We start from the raw sequence: 18,900 nt of genomic DNA, 5'->3' as shown, positions 1-18,900 counted from the left end.
ATTATCTTGCAAGGTACTCCCCAGCTATATATATTTTACCTACATTACATTGTACTTTTATATTGATTCTTGGTGTTATGTTTCCTTCAAATAGTTTTAAGATGTTTCTTCTTCTATTGCAGTTTAAGTGCAGCCTAGGTTTAAAGAGAACAGTGTACAGGAGTAGATTTACCTGCCTTTTTTTTCTGTATTCCCGAGTTGACTTCACCATGTCTCCCTTTTCTATGACTGGATTATCTTACTGGGCATCTTTTCATGGGTTCTGTAGGCCGGACTCATCCTCTTAGGCTAGAGTTGCATACATGCGGCTCTGGCAAAACTGAACGAAAATTGCCACAACTGATGCCAGAAGTGGATCAGTTGGCATCAGTTGTTCGTAAACCAGTGTACATTGTTTGTGATCGCCAAATGGGGGAACACAGCAAGATGCATTCTCCTGTCTGTGCCGGTCCGGCGAGTCCAATCATCCGGCATCCAAACTGAGTCACCGGATGATTGTGAACTGTCCCATTCAAATGAATGTGATCAGTTCTTGATTAATTTTCCCTCCGGTGAATTTCTGCAGCACTGAAGGGAAAAAATAACTGGCAACGCATATATGTAAATGAGGCCTTACAGGTAACAGTCTTCCCTCTCTGTTTTATGCCTAGCAATCCCGACCCAGACCTCTGCCTCTGGCTCTCTAATGGAATCCATACCATTGCTCAGTTATATTGGTGAGGTGCCCTACTCCCCTTTCAAGAGCTTGCTTCACTAAACAATTTGCCCTTATGTGTTTACATAAATCCGACTCAAACATTTTCTTTCGTTAGACCTACAGGCGCTTGCTTTAGTGAACCAAGATCTGTTATTTTACTAGACCTAATAGAGTGCTGAAACCCATATGTACACTGATGGCTCAGCATACAGAACTCAATCAATCAATCAAGCATACAGAACTCAAACTCAATCACTAGCTCTGTGAAGGCCTGGTACCTTGAACTCAACTCCGTATTACTGCCAGATGCTTGGATACGGGCCTACAAATATTTATTCCATATCAAATTATGAGGCTGCCATAAAAACAAACTTCAGATGGTATTTCACCCCTGCACTTGAAGTGTATGTACCCTATGTGCTCGAATTTTTGTTGGCACAATTGTAATCAGAAGGGTACCTTATTCCACATACTGTGGGCATGTCCTGCACTTTCCCCACCATTGGAAAGAGGTGGGGAGCTTACATAAAGGGGAACTCCGCACCTAGACATCTTTTCCCCTAGCCAAACGATAGGGGACAAGATGTCTCATTGTGGGGAGTCCAGCTGCATATATGTTCAGAATGCCGACTTTGGGCGGCCATGGTCATAATACCACGCCAACGTGCGCCACTCCATCCCCCCTCTCCATTCATGTCTACGGGAGGAGGCGTTACTGCGTCACAACCACGACTGCCAGAAAACCGCGTTCTGAACATAAATGTTCAGAATGCCAGGTGCTGGCCTGGAGATCACGGAGGGTCCCAGCAGCCTGGGGGTCCAGCAAGTCAACTATGGAATTGCTTTCATTGTCAAAGGATATCATTACAATATTACAGAATTTCTATTTCTGCAATTTCCTAATATATTTTAATAAATGCATTCAGATGTAAATGCACAGAGGCTGTATGGTGGCTAACATAGTCCATATGGCTCTGTCGAATTGAAGCATATGCCCTCCATGTGCCACCATATGGTGCCTCACAAAACAGATCATTAATGCTGCAATATACAGTCTTAAGAATCACTGCACAACACTAAAGGTCTCATTTACTTCTGGAAAAACCCTGTCTACGGTGGGCTATGGAATTTCTGCTTAAGGACTGAAGATGGGGGTATAAGACCTGCCAGCTCTTGATCCCTAATACAAAATCTGTAACTTGGCCTTTTATCTACCATGTGCCATTTATAATACTGGTGCCTTCTGGAAGCCACATAAGGCACCAAGGCTTAGCTGTTACTGTACCCCCTATAGGTATGTATTGTTAGGTGCAGTTGAGTCTGATGTTCTCACCCTGTATAGGACTTTGGAATTGCTGTGTATTGGACACTGGATTTGTTACAGGGAACCCTGATATCAATAAACTATGGTACAGCTATATCTGTTGTAAACACATAGGCCTAGACTTTCTTTTCAATCGGAGACAAAAACTGTCTGATTTCTCCATAGCAACCAATTACAGCTCAGGTTTTACCAGATATAAAATATGAGCTGTGATTGGTTGCTATGGGGAAATCAGACAGATTTTGTCTCCTATAGATTGATAAATCTAGGACATAATATTTTCATTTTGAGAACAATAATGGTCTGTAATAACACATATGATTGAAGCCAATAACTCTAGCTCTGAGCATAAAGGCTTTTGTATTTCTTTCTATATTCACATGAAACTCTTTTCTTTCTTTTAGCCTTCCCCTTTTTGGATTTCACAGTGGTCATTGCTCATTTAACACCCGCTGCAATGAGTTTAAAGAGGGGCATTTGAAACCCTCGTGACCCCGATAAGGTCTTTGGTGTGACCTTCCTACAATTCATGCCCATTCACCACATTAGAATTCAGGAAATGCTCTAATGAAAATTGTTCAACTTGGATTATGGGGATTGTAAACTTCTCTTTGAAGGTCCCGATAGATAATATCTCCACAAAATTAGTGTCAAGTACACAGCCGACTTCCATCAAGTAAGCTTGTGCACTATTTTGTAAGTTATCCGCTTCCGTTCAGTCTCTGGTTGACTTTTCACGGTCACAAGTTTTGTAAATAACATCAGGCTTCATTCACATTATGAGTCTTGATTCTTTTTATCTCTCAAGGCCAGGATTAGATTGAAAAAGGGTATACATTATACTGTTTAGGATCCACTCAGTGCTCTGTCCTAAAGAAAAACACTTGGGGGAATGGGGTGAGAGTAGTGGCACTACTTGAAGCTTCTAGGCTCTACTTGGAGTTCCTAGGCTACAAAATTTGTAGCATAGCTGCTAATATTATATATATATATATATATATATATATATATATATATATATATATATGTGTGTGTCTTCTGGGCCCCTTTAAAGTCTAGGGTTCACCTATAACTACATCATCTGCACCCCCTAATGGTAAAGGCCATGAATACTCTTCACTCCCATCCCCTAACATGGTCTAAATAGATTGTAGATTGTAACCCCTCGTGGGCAAGGTTGTCTCCCCTTTGTACCAGTTTGTCACTCCTTTTGTCTTTTATATATATATATATATATATATATATATATATATATATATATATATATATATAAAGATATATATATTTTTTTCTTTATTATATGATTATGTAACATCATTATCTACAGTGTCCTGGTATTGATAGTGCTTTAAAATTATTATTATACCATATTTAAGGTCCCTAACACAATGTGTTAACACAGTCTTAAGAGACATATTAGGGGATAATGCTTTTATTTTTCATAAATTATACAAATACTCTAAGCAGCAACAATTTCAGCAGCATACTGTATACTGTATATATGGGATGCTTAGTGCTGCTGAGGGCTAAGCTGAGAGCACTGCAATGCCATCTAGTGGCAATATGTGAATTACAGCCTCTTAGCAAGTATTCATATGACAAATACATTTATGGCTGAAACTTTCTCTAATGTGTTATATTTACCTTCATTTAAGTTACTCAAGCCATTTATTGTTCTTTAACACTTTGCATTTTTCTTTTTTTCTCTCTTCCTTTACTGCCATCATAAATTAAATCTGCTTCTGTCTTGAAATTGCTGCTGGAAAAACCATCTCATTGCACTAGTATGTAAAATAGACTTGCGGTCATAAAGGACAGGACAGCGTGTACTTTTTCTATTGTAAAATAATCTTTACTTTTAATTGGACATAACCATAAGCAAGGTATAGCTTTTTATTGTTGGTGGAAGATTTATTATCAGCGCTACTTTCCAGCTCTTTCCTGTAATTCCTCACCTAATCATTTACGCTTGTCAGGTCTGTTACCAAACATTTCCTTAGGGAATAAAAATGAGAAGGACTGGAGTCTGATGGAAAAAAATGAGGGATTCAATAATGATCTATTTCCTTAAAAAAATACTGATGATATTTGGGATTTAGACATGAATTTGAAGTTATTGTCAGTGTACATAATCATAAGATCAATATCGTATCTTATATGTTTCAATGTGGATCCAATGTATATAGGGATAAAATAAAACACCAAGTGGGTGACCTGTCAATCAAGCCAAAGTGGGGACAGGATGAAGCCAACTGGGAGCATCCAGATTACTTTTTGCTTCAGAATAAGGGTATGTTCACTGTGGACGCCAGGAAAACACGCAAGGAACACGTACAAATGCGCCGTCATAGACGGCAATATGTTTCCAAACGTAGTCTGCAGAAAGAATTAACATGTCAATCCTTTCTGCGGAGGTCGAAATGTAAATTTCTGCAGCTCACATTCCCAACATGTGCACATGCAGCAATGGAATTTCGTGAGAAAGATGGGGAGGGAATGGGGGCGATATACAGTCGATGGGTTATATTCCTAACTTCTTTTAGTTCCTCTTAATACCAGCAGAAATACAGCCCAGAGCTGTCATGTATGGTGACAATGCCGCTCATATGCCTCAAGGTTGCTGGGATAGGGAAATCGGCACTTACAATTGACACTTAAAATCCATGTACAGCACTGCAGAATATGCTGCTGCTATAGAAAAAATGCCTAATTTTAAGGAGTAATGCAGTCTTAGACACTTATCCCCTATCCCCAGGATAAGGGATAAGTGTCTGATCGTGGGGTGGGGGGGGGGGGGTGGGTCGGTCTTCCGTATGGGGACCCGGCATTGCTTCGGCTTTGCGCGGCTCATGCAGTGAGGTCGATGACTTTCCCCCTCCATACAGCTCTAATGGGAGAGGCGGGGATGGATGAACACTGCATCTCCGCCTCTCCTATGTACAGGAGATCAAGGGGGGTCTCAGGGTTCAGACCCCCTGCGATCAGACACTTATCCCCTATCCTGTGGATATGGAATAAGTGATATGGAATAATATGTATAACCCTTCCAGTACTTATCAGCTGCTGTATGTTCCACAGGAAGTTCTTTTCTTTTTTGAATTTCCTTTCTGACTGACCACAGTGCTCTCTGCTGACACCTCCATTTTAGAAACTGTCCAGAGAAGGATAGGTTTGCTATGGGGATTTTCTCCTGCTCTGGACAATTCCTAAAATGGAAAGGAAAGGTGTTAGCAGAGAGCACTGTGGTCAGACAGAAAGGAAATTCAAAAAGAAAAGAACTTCCTGTGGAGCCTACAACAGCTGCTAAGTACTGGAAAGTTTAAGATTTTTAAATAGAAGTAATTTACAAATCTGTTTAACTTTCTGGTGCCAGTTGATTAACAACAAAAATGTTTTCCAGGGTAGTACCCCTTTAAAGATAATTTTTGTGAAGTATTGATAGAGCCATTCAAATGGAATTAAAAAAATTCCATCATACAAAGAGTCTTTGGTACTAAGTAACAAAGACAAGCGGAATCAAGAAAACACCAGGATTAGATAGATATCCCCATGCCTCTCAGATATTAAAGCACGGCCATGTTTATAGACTAAACCAGCGCGGTCATAAACTGTGATCTACATCAGTGTCTTTATGATTGTGGGTAGGAAGAAAAACAAGGAGCCGGCCCAGGCTCATATACTGAGAAAAGAGACTTATTCTTGTCTGACCATTTAATTTCTTAACATAACATCTATGGAACAGGATAAGTGCCTAAAAGAGGATCTGGTTCTTGTATAAACAGTTTCTTTCTTTGAGAAAATGAAGTATTAATCGGCATATCACTTTTCACAAAGACATTATTATGTAAATATTTACCTCATATTGTGACTCTGCTGACTCTTTTACCAGGTCAGTAAAATAGATTTGTTTTCGATAGAATTATTAGGAATAACATGTGATGTTTACATTTCGGGGGGCGAGACATCCCGGTTGATAAGTCACTTTTATTTCTTTCCCAACCATGTCATTGTGGTTTTTGAGGACATGTCACTCTAGTCTGGGTATGGACCCTAAATGGAGATGTCATTATATAAGATACAATATAAAATGGGCCATTTTATGCTCCGTTAACTAGGCAGTACCATGCATTGCACTTACCAATGCCGTTAATCTGTAGGCCTTCTATGTGCTGCTGTATGGGGCTATAATACATTATTTTATTATGTATGCTGTGATTTTTTTCTTGTATGCCTATGGGCAGAATCTGGGGCATACAGAGGTATAAAAGAGTGAGAACCTTATTATAACTATAGACAATTTGAAGTTTGTACAGAGCTACCATACTCTTCATGCTGTATTGTTTGTGCAACTATGTTTAAAGGTTACTCTGGTGGAAAACACAATATTTTCATATCAACTGGTGCCAGAAAGTTAAATAGATTTGTAAATTACCTCTATTAAAAAGTCTTAATCCTTTCAGTACTTGTCAGCTGCTGTATGCTCCACAGGAAGATGTATTTATTTATTTCTGGAGTTCTTTCCAGTCTGACCACAATGCTCTCTGCTGACACCCCTGTCCATGTTAGGAACTGTCCAGATTAGAAGCAATTCCCCAGAGCAAACCTCTCCTGCTCTAGACAGTTCCTGATACGGACAGATGTGTAGGCAGAGAGCACTGTGGTCAGACAGAAAAGAACTCCAGAAAGAAATACAACTTCCTCTGTTACATACAGCAGCTGATAAGTACTGAAAGGATTGAGATTTTTTTTTTATAGAAGTCAATTACACATCTGTTTAACTTTGTGGCACCAGTTGATTTGAAAAAAAAAAAATTGTTTTCTACCGGAGTACCCCTTTAAGTGTGTAAAACCCAATGTTACCCAACCAGGGTGCCTCCAGCTGTTGCAAAACTACAACCGCCAGTATATCCAAGGAAAGAATGTGCAGGGAGGCACTCGTGGATACAACATCATTTATTCAGGTCACAGGATACAACCAGGTCATGATTAAGCGCATGTGTGCGTGAAATGCCTGTTTGCCTTTGTGGTATCCTTGACCATACCTGAATAAATGCTGTTGTATCCACGAGTGCCTCCCTGCACATTCTTTCCTTGGATGTACTGGACCTTTGTTTCCATGGGATTGAGCACTGTGAGGAGTAAAGTTTAGCCTGGGCTCTGCGTGTTGGATGCCGTTCGCACCACCTGCGGTAATTGGTATGCGGCAGTGCCGACACACTTTCTTCTTTAAACAACTCCCAGTATGCACGGACAGCCGTTTCCGGGCATGCTGGGAGTTGTAGTTTTGTAACAGCTGGAGTTACCCTGACTCAGAAACACTGGTAAAATCAATGATAGCCCATAGTGACATACAGGTATGACCGAAGCATTAGACAGACCCTTAAGCAGCAGGTTTGCCTGGCCTTCCCTGCGTTGTCTCCTGCCATCTGTTTTCTACATCGGAGCATAAGAAATCTAGAGACTCTTTCACTTTGTATGATCTTACTGCATCATTTTCCAATTCTTTTAGTGTAGCCAGCAGTGAGGTTATGCCATGAAATATTTGTCCACTAAAAGTGCTAAGTAAACTATTTTCAATATTTCTAACATATAAAATACCCTTTTCCTAATGTGATTCAATATATCCTCTTGGTGCTGACGCTAGTCCGTACTGCTAAGGGAGGGCTCTGGATTCATCCAGACTCCTTCCCCCTCTGGCAGCAGACCATATAATCCTTTTCTTTCTGCCTTACTTCCCAGTTATACTGCCATGCTGCTGCAGAGACTCCAATACTTCCCAGTGTTTCCCAATCAGGGCACCCCCAACTGCTGCAAAATGACTACTCCCAGCATGCTGGGAGTTGTAGTTTTGCAGAAGCTGGAGGCACCCTGGTTGGGAAACCCTGCATTTCCTGACAAGCAGAAAATCTACTTGTGGTGACAGTGATTGAGCATGTGTGTCCACCAGCACTCAGCTCATCAGGTGGACGTGCAGTTTGCTACACACTTGAACACCAGGTGGTGCTATACGTGAGAAAATGTCATAACTCTTTACTAGATAATTTTGTTAGCAATATTTTAATGGCAAACCTTATTTTTTTTTAGGATTTATACAATGAATATAATACGATTAATGCTGGGGCAATCTCTTTAAAGGGGTACTCCGGTGGATAATTTTTTTTTAAAATCAACTGGTGCCAGAAAGTTAAACAGATTTGTAAATTACTTCTATTAAAAAAAAATCTTAATCCTTCCAGTACTTATTATTGCTGTCACAGGAAGTTCTTTTGTTTTTGAATTTCCTTTCTGTCTGACCACCGTGCTCTCTGCTGACACCTCTGTCCATTTTATGAACTGTCCAGAGCGGGATAGGTTTTCTATGGGAATTTGTTCCTTCTCTGGACAGTTCCTAAAATGGACAGAGGTGTGAGCAGAGAGCACGGTGTCAGACAGAAAGGAAATTTAAAAAGAACTTCTTGTGGCTCATACTGCAGCTAATAAGTACTGGAAGGATTAAGCTTTTTTAATAGAAGTCATTTACAAATCTGTTTAACTTTCTGGTACCAGTTGATTAAAAAAAAATGGTTTCCAGTGGAGTATCATTTTAAAGGAGTACTCCGGTTTATTAAAATGTATCCCCAATCCAAAGGATAGGGGATAAGTGTCTGATGGCGGGGGTATCCCCAGCTCTATTGAAGAGATGCATAGAGGGGGTGTGTTGGCCAACGCTTCGTGCTGTGGTTAACACAGCTCCTTGTTAGGGAAGAGCCGGGGTGCCGTCCAGTGGTTGGACCACCCCTGGTATTTGACACTTACTTGTGTACATGTCTAGCGCTGTAGTCATTGCATCCATAATGAAAACATCCATTGTTTCCCTTGTGGACCGCATTCTGAAGTTTACATTTATAGGTGTGAATAAACAGCTTTATACATTTAAGTAAAAAGTTTAGACCCCCCCCCCCCCCCTTCCTTCAATTATTTCCCTGAATGACCACTTGTGGAATACCTAAGTGATGGCGTTCTATAGATTGTCCCATAGTGGCGAGGTTTCCACAGCCTTCTGTGTTGCCCTGTACAATGCTTGTCCGTAAATATACTTTTTAAGGCTCATTAAAGGAGTGGTTGCTTAGCAGTGCAGCATGCTAGAGAGCTTCACGCAAGCCAATCTTTTAATAGTGTGAATCCTATTCGGTAGTCTCCCAATGTTCAATCACTTTGCATTGCTAAATAGAGAGGCAGCAATCTGCATAGTTGATCACAATGGAGGCTTGACACTGGAAGAGAAGGGCGAGGGATAAAATAAAAGAAGGCTGCAAATTCTCTCCGGAGATCTCTATAGACATTGATGAATTAGGACAGTTAGCATGTCTGTTCTGTAATGGAGAAGGGTTAATTATTAACTTAATATTCTATTCTGGTAGGGGCACAAAGCGGCTGTGCAATGTGCCATTGTGATACACAGGCATTATACAGTAGCTGAAGTGCACTATTAGTGGATCATGTCAGTCTAAGTCAATGTTTTCCAACCAGGGTGCCTCTAGCTGTTGCAAAACTACAACTCCCAGCATGCCCGGACAGCCGAAGATAGGTAGATATAATTACTAAGGATAGACCATCAACATTAAAGCACCAAAACCCCTTTTAGTGAACAGTGTATGTTTTAAGGTGTTTTAGAGCTCTTGTGTATGATGCTTTTCAAGAACTATCCTTTAAGGGCTCTTTCAGTGGGGAGGGGGGGAATTACTTCATGTCCGGTATTCCTCTTAAATAACGGACACTCGACGGACCCCATGCAAACTCGATGGAATCCGTCGGGACCCATTGGTGCCCATTGTGCTCCGACCCATTTAGGGTCCGTTAAGCACAAAATAAAAAGCTTATCAGACGCTTAACGGAACGGAGCATAGTGGTAGTGTGAATCTATCTGGATATGTTGGAAAACTGTCAAAATGACATGTCGACGTGCCCGTGCTTGGACAGGCATAAGCCCCAATCAATTCAATCACCCAAGCGTAGTCAGCTAGTGACTACATTTGGGTCATTTTTACAGCATATACAAGTTTTGACTAGGACTGAGAAGCTGCAGCACTTTTTAGTACAATACAATGCTTGTATACGTTCGGAAATTGACCTGAATGTAGTCACTAACTGACTACACTCGGGCCTTTGAAATAAACGGGGCCTGCGCACATCCGAGCATAGACATGTTGATATGTCATTTTGACAGTGTCCTGATGTATCTGTGCCACGGAGGCACAAATCGTCATGTGAACCTAGCCTAACTTGATCAGATAAAATAAATGACACAATCTTTTTTCATAACTAATTACTATGAAACAGACTTGTTTATCAGAAACATGAATTACCAATATTCAGTCAAAAATGAGGTCCACATAACACAACTAGATAATGGTAAACATCAATAGGTTACACTTCCAGACTAGCCTTGCCAGTAATTTGGGAACTTTGGTGTAGTAACATCAAAAGGTCCAGACAATTTTATAAGGGCCTAGAGTTTTTACAGAAATTGTTTATCCTCTCCCTCCTCCTAACTCTTCCCATCACTATCATTTTGCCTCTGATTCTTTCTCATAAATCCACCTCCACCTCCTTTCTTTTACAAATCCTCCTACTCCAAAATTCTTACTCCCCCAAATTCCTATTCTCTTCAGTACCTATGAAAGAATGATTATTTGGGGTATTTTTAGCCCCTGGCATTTATAGGAGCCTGTATTCTTTGCACAAATAACTTCTTGACTCAACAAAGCAAATAAAGTGACTTGTAATGACCGGTAATAGGTATTAAAATTTATTTTGTAAACATTCCCTTGTTTTCTAGAAGGTATGTACACCTTTGACCTCCTAAGAAAAATGGCTGCACTGGCACCATCAAACCACTGTTAAAACTTGTAGTAAAGCTGTTTGCAGCCAGTACCTCAGTTTTGGTGATTTTTGCTTTGCTTAGAACTCTAAGCACAAAAATGATACAATATCATACCACATCGTCTTTTTAAATCACCATGCCCTTTATTATCATGACCACATCCTAAAAATATGGCACTACCAAGTCTGCTAGCAATTCTGCCTACACTATAGCCCTGGTGTTTTTTTGGGGTATATTGCCCCGCCTGGTCCATCATGTTCCATACAAAGTGCAGGTCATGTCAGATTTCTACACATAATAGACCAAATGTTTACTAATCATTAAGATGCTGAACCTTTCTTTTATCATTTTTATATTTAGTTGAATGTATCATTGTATCTCTCTTTGATGGGTGAAACAGTTTTTGTGTCCATGATGAAAAGACATATGAAATGTCATGAGCATAAAAAAAAGTGAATACTTGGCTTTGTCAGCCATACCCGCTGCGTGAAATAAACCCCAGCAGAGAGTTTGACTGGCAGTGAACAATCTCTGCATGTCACCATTATAGTCCTGACAAGGCTCATGCAGTAAGTTCATGGATGATTATATGAAGTGCACTTTACTTTTGCCAAAAAAGAAAACACTCTGTTGTAGCAACAATTACTCTAAAATTAGCACAAGCAAATAGCCCGTGGTATTATGTTTAGGATGAGTATTCGCTGTGCATAGACACAAGTTATGCTTTCATTTTGATTTGGTAAACTAGTTATAATAATACTACTATCTATTAAAATATAAGTAATCTTGATTTTAAATATTGGTAAATTTACTTTGTGAAGATAGATTTATTATAAGCTGTAAATTGTGATTAGAATTGTGGTTCTACGCACATGTTTGGTTTCAGGTGCACAATGTGCCTTCTCGAATTTATTGCCCAATTCTATGGACCTTGAATAGTAAATGACTAAGGGAAAGCTGTAGTCAAATCCCACTTTCGGACCCTTTTATAAGACAACATTTTGACTCGTATTTTGCATCAATATTTGTAATCAAAACTAGGACTGTATCCAAAACAAAGAGATGGTCTTATGCATAGAATTATTATTTGTGGCATTTTCATCCCTTTTTTCAACCTTACACTTATGTTTTATACCAGTTTGTATTGTGCAAAATGTATCATATGGCCACAGGATGCATTTTTTTTGTTTGTTTGTTTTTTTGTTAGTTTTTTTCAACCCATCTTTTTTTTTCTGGAGCAAAATGTTTGAGAAATTCCTCCCTAGGACTGTGTTCAAAACACAGATGAGACACGAGATGATTTACACACAGAGGCATGTACTTTCCTCTTTATGCCAGTTTCAATTGTGTAAAACTGATTATATTGTGTATGTTATATTGGCGGTTTATTTATTTTTTTTGCAACCTATTTTTTTGTTGTTGATTGGAGCGTATACCACCTTGTGAGTGGATTTGCACAAAAAATGGCACAAAATCCTACATTAATGCATCTAGAAGTCCAAAACATTAAGAACATGCCAGTAAAGAAGCACAAAAAGCTTAGTTTACCTCTCCCCCCCCCCCCCCCCCCCACGAGTTTCTTAAAAGCTAACACCTTCTTGCAATCCAGTAGTCAAATGTAAAATTTGCTACAATGCTTTATCTTTTTTGTAGCAAGACGCAGTGCACTCTAGGCATGTTGGGGGTGTTTATCAAGCCCCCGAAAATGTGTGACTTCCAGCCTTTTTGCAATCTTTCTTTGCAAGTCAGAAAAACAAACAACGCAAACTGTGTAAAGGAGGCCTTATACTTGTTCTTCATGTAGGTTTCCCTCTTGGTTTTGGATTACAAATACTGATACAATATACTGCCGTGTAAAAGGGGTGTTTGGTGTCTGATGCCTTACAGATGCTTTGGGAGTGTGACCATTGTATGAACCAATGCTTTCCTTTGAATCTGAAGTTTTTCATGAGTTCCTGAAAGAAAAAAATGATACATGAGAAGTTGTTACCTAACCTCTGATGTTGCCCTGCAGATAGATTAGATTAATGCTAATATTACATAGTGTGTACTTTATACAAAAAAGAAGGTTGCAGCAGCACTCTTGGTCAAAAAATGGAGGCTCTTAGCAGACTTTTTGATCAAAAAATCTCCCCATCCACCACGTGGAGGTGGACTCATTTCGTATGGGACCCTAACACTCATTTCACTCACCTCTGCTGGGCATATGGCCTCTGACTGGGTGACATGCTGGATCCACTATCAATTTATAAAACCTCCTGTGAACAGGGAAGGATGTACGGCTACAGAGGGTGCCACCCCCCCTACTTTGCACAGAAAAAACAAAAAGAAACATAGCCAGCACAACTACCTAATACACGGGTGCACGCTGCTGTGGCAAATGCACTCTTGGTCAAAAGCACTGCTGCAACTTTTTTTTGTATAGTCTATATTTGCCACAGTAGCGTGCACCCGTGTTTTAGGTAGTTGTGCTGGCTATTTTTCTTTTTGTTTTTATAGTGTGCACTTTATACCCATGTTTCAGAATATTCAGAATATTCATATATATCCTTCTTGCGCGGTGTTTAGGATTCTTCGCCCATCTCCTAGATGGTTAACAGTCCCTTCTCGATTTCATGCCAACGACCACATATGGACCATGTTTTTAGCACTCATCAACCTTTCTATGAAACGTACCCTCCCATGAAAGCGTATTGTGATCATGTATGTATGTGCAGTAAGCCGCTAATTATTGTTTGGTTATACAGATGCCTGTTAAATATACACATAAGCATGCATATATTTTGGCAGATTTACAGAGAAAAATTAACACCAGATACTATGCTGCATACTATACACAGCTGGTAATAACTAACATTCCCAGTATGGCCACAGACTACCTACAAATATTAGAACTGCTGTAGACTCTTCCAAGTACCCAGACTTCCGACGTACATCAAGAGAAACTATTTTCTTCAGACACGACAAGTGAAGTGTCCTCGAACTCACCAATGTATCTGCTCGATTTAAAATATATATTCTGCAAAAATGTAGTCCCTACGATTTGATTTCAGGGCCTTTGGCAACACAGACCATGCTGCTTGTATAAATCCTTTCTGCGCACAGGTGTGTTATACTAACATAGATCGCTGCATTCTCATATGTTAAATGTGGAAGCTCTGTGTATAAGCAAACACAACAGTTTGTCACTATGCTTCCTGACATGAAATAGTACAAAGTGAAAGCACATCCGTTATTCAGGTACAATGCTCTTAAAGGGGTACTCCGCTGCCCTGCTTCTGGAGCTCCGCTCTCCAGTGTCCGGAAGTTTATTGTTCCGAATGGCTGTGCGCGGGCTTCCGTGTTCAGGGCCGCCCCTCGTGACATCATGCCGGCCCCCTCGTGACATCACGCCTGCCCCCTCAATGAAAGTCTATGGGAAGGGGGCGCGACGGAGCTCCAGAAGCAGGGCAGCAGAGTACCCATTCAATTCATAGTATTTAGACACATGCTTTAAAGTAGTGATTGCCAACCCTGTCCCCAGGGCCCATCAACCATTCAAGTTTTGTTTTTTTAATTACTCCATTGAAATAGAACAGAGAAAAAAATCAAATCCTGGACTTTTAGTGGGCCTTTAGGACTGAGTAAGGGACCTAGGGACATCTCAACATTTTTTAATCATCCGGGTCTGAGTGTTTAGACCCTGACCGATCACTTGAACAAGAGAAGTGTTCAGCCTGCTCCATTTCTATGTGAGCAAGATGTTCCAAAAGACTTACCTTTATCAGTCCATCTTGCTTTTGTGGAACAGCCTGGAGAGAATTTGCCAAGCACATTGGTTGGGGGTCTGAACATTCCTATCAAAACCTTTGATGTCTTGTCTTGACTTATCAATAAGTTTGAATATGGACCGAGCTGTCAATTATTTAGTAGGACCACCCACTTGACTACTTGGCCCGGAATAAGCAGAGGTTTATATGAATAAATTACAAGTAATTCTCGAAATTTTCTCACAACATTATATATATCTTCCTGCTTTATAACTTGAGATTAGACTGCTTTTTCTATGTGACAGGTTCCCTTTTATGTACTATTCTTTAAATCTGGATATTGAAGCCTGTTGTACAGTAATGTTTTTACTGTTTGTAGATGTTATTTAGATGTAGGCATGTTCTCTAATAGTGTCCAACTCCTTTGTTGCCATCTTATCTCCCATGAGAAAAATAGATCTGGCATATTGAAATCCATTATGCCTGACGGTTCTTTCGGTAATCACATTATGTTGAGGACTGGTTCCCCCAAAATTGGTGAGCTTTAACCAACATTCATCTAATATATATATATATATATATATATATATATATATATATATTCCCCTTTAATGTAGTCAATACTTTGCCGACTGATGATAGATATGAATGACAGTAATACTGACAGCGCTATCTGTATTTTCCATCAAGTGATCCTACTGCTTCACAGATGTTTCCCTTTATTGTTTCACTGTTAAAAAGGCATTATTTTGGTTTTTTATAACATTGAAAAATTCATACCCTCTGTAAGTAGTTTTTTTTGGTTGACTCTTGCTGCGTTGTCATAGTTGTAATTGATTCATGATGTTGATCAATTATATTTTTAAACGTGTTGAGAATTTGAGTCGAGTCCTTTTTTGTTCGTCAAAGATCTGCATTTGTTTTCCATAGAGCGTCCAAAACCACATGATTTCAAGGGCTGGTTTGCCAAATTTGCAAGAATTATATGTCTGTATAAATGCTTGGTGCATGTTAAATAATTATACCTTGGAGTTGGCATCGAAGAAGCATCTCATGGGAAGCATCTGAAGACAAAAGATGAAATATAATGTAAATAGTGTTCCTATTGAAGTCTCCCAAATTGACAAAACTCAGCATTTGGTTCTTGACCCATCCGCTGCTGTGACTTGTAAGAAAGTCTATTTTTCTGTGTGAGGAAGTGATCTCTTTCACAGCTTGGCTGGGTCAGTATTGAGGTAGATTATTTATGATTTGAAAGTATCAGATGCAAAATTTTCTCTTGTCTCCAGTGTTCGCTCCTCGTCTGTTTGTGCTTTGGGCTGCTGAATCTTATCTGGCTCAATCTAATGGAAAAAATCCTCCCAATTTGAATGATATCCAAGTTGTCTTTCTTTAATTTCCTACTAAAATCCATGAATTACAAGCCTCCCATTAATCGTTTTACCAGACTCCTTTCTTATTCTCCAAATGCTTGTTCTAATTCCTACCACAAGACGTATCGAGCATCACTCAGTAAGTCACTATTCAGACTCATTTCATTATAATCTGCTCATACAAAGCCTTTGAAACTCTGCTAATATTGACTGTATAAACTGTTATTTCACCACTACTGTACTGTACATGTAATAACTAAGGATATATTTCCCTTTGTTGCCCAGAATAACTGTTCAGTTAAAAGTGATCAAGGTCCTTCTATAAGGGAATGTAAGACGGGCTTCATCAGTGCCTATTTTCCTGTTTCCAAGGACTCCACCCTTACCAGATTACAGCTACTCATTTTTATATCTCCTATTTCCTGAAGGGATAAGACCTTCTGCTACTTTGTTCAAATTTTTGGTATATGGCCCATTCCCATTCAAAATGGTTAAAGGAATAGTCCGGTACGGACTATTCTTATTCCGTCCTGCCCGGGCTGATCGGTCGGCCGGGCTGTCTGCTTCCTACTTCCCTTAGCCTGGAACGTCACACAGCGCTTCAGCCTATCACCGGCTGTTCATTTTCACTTTTTTTGCAGCCCGAGCAGGATAGAATAAGAATAGTCCATACCGGGCTATTCCTTTAAATACTGTAGTGTCAGTGAATACTAGTGGGCCCCTTATATTATATACCAGTTGGATTTCAGCTTAATATATCTATTACCTTTATCAGTAACAGGTAGACCCTGTTCATTTACCAGTAGTTATTGTTTTTCTTTCAGAGGGTCATGTCATTACTATATTTTGGAATGATGCATTTTAAGGCTGTGTTCCCACACAGTATTTTGGGCAGTTATTATTATCATCATTATTATTATGAATTCATTTCTTTTTAAAATCTTATATTCTAGTGTAGGTGATATTAATAGCTTAATTTATCTTCTAATTCTCTAGTTTTAGTATTATAATACCAAATATATACAGGTTATAGCCCAAAGGAAGAACCCTATTGAGCTTCAAAGATTCTCCCCATCAAAGTACATAGTAAAAATATTTTGTTGTAAATTTGGACAATGTTTCTCTTTAAAGGAAATCTGTCATCAGTATCACCCACACTAACCTGTCTGTAGAGTGGGTGATAACTGATCAAAACGATACTTACCGTGTCCCAAACCGTCCAGACGTTATTTTGCTTTTTCTTCATATGTAAATGAGGTCCTTGGAGAATGGGCGGACCAGAGCTCCGGCCACCTCTACGTCCTCTTTGGCCAGGTGGGCGCTCCGCCCAGCTCATCCATACGTATAATTCCCCCTCCCTCCTTGCATTGCTGGTTTACTCTACGACATATGAACGGTTTCCAGGGTGAAGCGGAGCATGCGCTGTAGAGTAAACCTGCCACGCGAGGAGGGAGAGGGATTATGCATTTGGATGAGCCTGCGGGGCCCCCGCTCGGCCGAAGATGACGTAGGAGTGCCCGGAGCTCCAGTCGTAGCTCTGCCCATGCCCCAAGGACCTCATTTACATATAAAGAAAAAGCTAAATAACGTCTTGACGGTTCAAGACATGGTAAGTATCGTTTTGATCAGTATCACCCGCACTACAAGCCTGTATGACAGGTTAGTGCGGGTGATACTGATGACAGATTTCCTTTTAAGGAAAAAGCCAAAAAGCATGTGAAGACATATAGACGGATCATGCTACAGCATGAGTTTTAGTAAAAAAAATATGCAAAGTAAGCACACTCCCACACAAATTTCGAGGTAAAATCCCTTTAAGACAGGCAGCTGTTTTGGGGTTGTTACCCTTCAGCATTATAGGGCAGGGTGTTGGTTGACTAACAGAGAGGCCTTTTTCACTAGTCTAAATGAGTAATGAAAAGGTTATGTTCTATGGCCTTTTATAGCCTTTTGTTATGTTGTAGCCTTGTGCTAAAAAAAAATTCCTCCATAACAAGAATGTGAAAATAGAATTTTTGAAATCTTTGCAAAAATTAAAAACTAAAATTTCTCATGGACATAAGTATTCAGACCCTCTGCTATGTCACTCGACATTTCGCTCCTTGGCCCTCCCATTTTTCTTGATTGTCTTTGAGACGTTTCTACACCTTGTTTGGAGTCACCTGCAGTAAATTCTGTGGATTGGACATGATTTGGAAAGACACAAACCTGCCTATATAAGGTCTCACAGCTGACAATGTATATCAGAGCAAAAACCAAACTATGAAGGGGACAAAACTGCCTGTACAACTCAGAGACAGGAGTGTTTAGTGTCACATACCTGGAAAAGAGTACAAAAAAACTCTGCTACATTGAAGATCCTAAAAGGGTTACTCCATTGGAAAAAAATTTTGATTTAAATCAGCTGGTGCCAGAAAGTTAAACAGATTTGTAAATTATACCAAAGTAGAATGAAGATGCACTCACCCCGTTATTTGCAAGTAGAAAGTTTGTTTATTTTCTCGTGATGAAATACAGACAAGAACTTTGCAGCTTGTATGGGGAGTGTGTGCAGGACGCTGCAGACAATCAAGGTGTGACAGCTGTTTCACCTGCGCATGCGGGCTTCGTCAACTGGTGCCAGAAAGTTAAACAGATTTGTAAATTACTTCTATTAATAAATCTTAATCCTTCCAGTACTGATCAGCTGCTGTATCCACAGGAAGTTATTTTCTTTTTGAATGTCATTTCTGCCTGGCCACCTCTGTCCATTTTAGGAACTGTCTAGTAGGAGCAAATCCGCATAGAAAACCTATCCTGCTCTGGACAGTTCCTAAAATGGACAGAGGTGTCAACAGAGAGCACTGTGGTCAGGCAGAAAGGAAATGCAAAAAGAAAATAACTTCCTGTGGATC

The 18,900-nt window shown here is 39.8% G+C and overlaps 1 protein-coding gene across 1 annotated transcript in view; it reads left to right on the top strand.

Moving 5' to 3' along the window:
• The window catches only part of FAT4 (FAT atypical cadherin 4), a 245,383-nt gene that overhangs the window by 33,697 nt on the left and 192,786 nt on the right, over nt 1–18,900 (top strand). The window lies entirely within an intron of this gene.

Source organism: Hyla sarda, chromosome 1 (assembly GCF_029499605.1).
Source record: "Hyla sarda isolate aHylSar1 chromosome 1, aHylSar1.hap1, whole genome shotgun sequence".
NCBI lineage: Eukaryota > Metazoa > Chordata > Amphibia > Anura > Hylidae > Hyla > Hyla sarda.
Note: the sequence above shows the minus strand (reverse complement) of the source record. Positions and strands in the feature narration are given on the sequence as shown.